This window comes from Brassica oleracea, chromosome C6 (assembly GCF_000695525.1).
Source record: "Brassica oleracea var. oleracea cultivar TO1000 chromosome C6, BOL, whole genome shotgun sequence".
NCBI lineage: Eukaryota > Viridiplantae > Streptophyta > Magnoliopsida > Brassicales > Brassicaceae > Brassica > Brassica oleracea.
Genome location: NC_027753.1, coordinates 27581802 through 27584185, shown reverse-complemented (window position 1 = coordinate 27584185; position 2384 = coordinate 27581802). Strand labels below are relative to the sequence as shown.

At 28.1% G+C, this 2384-nt stretch overlaps 1 pseudogene; it reads left to right on the top strand.

Annotated features, from left to right (window-relative positions):
- The first annotated feature begins 495 nt into the window (after nt 1–495).
- Nucleotides 496–2384, top strand: part of LOC106298710 — a 2974-nt pseudogene continuing 1085 nt past the window's right edge.

Sequence of the window (2384 nt, the reverse complement as noted above, 5' to 3'; positions counted from 1 at the left end):
TATATATATATATATATATATATATATATATATATATATATGTTAGAGATTAGCTGAAACTGTAAATTGTCAAGGGTTGTAACTTGTTTCACATTAACTTCATGTTCCATCGGTTTTAACTTGATATCAGTTTAGTTTCACTTAAGATGTTTTCATTAAGTCTGGCTTGGAAGACGTTTCTTTAAGTCAAAGTCGTTATGCCTTGAGTTCACAGGGGAGGGAGCTTTGGAAGAAGCTCCCCTAATGTCCATAATATGAAAAACTATAGTTTGAAAAGCTTTTGATGAAGCTGATGAGGAATTCCCCTTTATTCACCTTTACATGTCATTCTTTAACAAAACAATGGTCCGCTAAAAGCTCTTCAAAATACTCATGTGCATGTATGTGCACAGCCCTATAGATCTTCATCCGTAGATAAGCAATAACTAAAGATCCCATTGATCTATCAACATATACTAAATCTTGATCCACGAGAATGAAACATCATATGATCCAATGGCAATGACTAGTACTAGTAGCAGCACTTTGTTGTTGTATCCTTCCCAACAACAACCGCAATGGCCATTAGGAAGCAATGAGATCGAACCTACGGCCACAAATGCTAATCTACTAGGGGTGGGCAAAAAAACCGAACCGCACCGAGTCAAATCGAACCAACCGAGCCAAAACCAATTCAAACCGAACCAAAGTCTATTTCAAACCATTTGGTTGAAGATTTCTCCAACCCGAATGGTTCGGTTTAAACCGAACCGAACCGAGAAACCGTTTTGTAATTAATTAAATTAAAAATATTAGTAATACCAATATACTAAAATTCTAATACTATACCACATATTTTCCATTTTTCATTCACTAACATATATTCTTCTAACCTAATATGTAATCATCAAAATATTTGATTTAAAAAAATAGAAAAGTTTGTATGTATATATTTTTGTATATGTAAACGTGGATGTTAAATCTAAATCTAAAACCTAAAGCAAATTAAACAAGTAATAAAAGGAGGATATAAGCCTCAGATAGAGTGTCCACATAGGCGAAAATAATCGGCCAATGAGAAACTATATTTTTGCCATGTCACCTCCTCTATTTGTTTTTACAAAATTATCCTTTAACTTTTTACTTAAACAATTATAACCAAAAATATTTTTTTAGTTAAATATATTATTTATATAAATATAATTATATTTTTTATTTACATAATAGTTTGTAAAAAAATATTTAGTGTAAATAATATCATAATTTATAAAATACTAAAATAAATTGGGTTGATTTTCAACTTTCACATATAAAAAGAATTATTTGTAAACTTAGAAAAGAATATATCAAGAATATTCTTTTTCAGAAGAGAAAATAGAAAAATACACCAGAGACAAATCCATCTCTATTATGAAATTCCTCTATTTTAGAGAAAAAAAATAGAGGAATACATTGGAGATGTTCTAAGACATGGCCGACGTAAATGATCGACGTTGAGATTTCAGCTTTTCTGATTCTTACTATTCTAATGTTTTTAATATAATTTGAATATTCCCTTTGTTTTATAATATAATGGTTTAAAAGTATTTTTTTGTTTCGCTATATAATTTTTTTTATTTCAATGTTACTTTATATTTATTGGATATTGTGTGACCAATTAAATTATGTAAATTACTGTATAATTGATTAAATTTATATATTTAATGACAGTTTTCTAAAGTAATAACTTTTAAATATTACATATTTTAATTAAAACGGATTACATTTTGAAACAGATAGAGATAGAGTAATCTATAAACTAACTCTATATAGATACGAGGACAAAATTGTAAAGTGGTCACACCTTGAATTTTTCTCATTCTGTGCATTCCTAATTGGAAGGAGATAATCAACATCTAATATTATGTTACTTTCAGTATATTAAAAATGGTCGAACAGTAAACCAATTAAGGATGATGTAAGGAAGACATAAAGATGTATTTCCAGTTATCACAAATGTAGAATCAATTGAGAACAACTTAATTATGTCCAGTGTAGGACAGCTGAGAAGAGTTTTCATACCTTCTAATATTATAATATCTCACTATATTAGTGGCTAAATCAGTTTTCTCAAGCACAAATACTCACTCCGTTCTTGAAGTTTAAGTTTTTCTATCTGATGATATTAGTAGTTTGATCCCAGAAAAAAGAAACGGTCGAACTGTACATTGTAATTGGATAAATAAAACAAACAAAAATCAACCGAAGACTTTTAAGGTATATGAAACAAAAATTGGAAATAGCAATTCTCTGCAATTAAAGAATAAGACAATAAAATTGTAAAAATATAAAAAAAAAATATATACACTGAAAGAAAGATTTAGTAAAATAAAATCATAATATAATTTCCATAATTGATAGTGCTC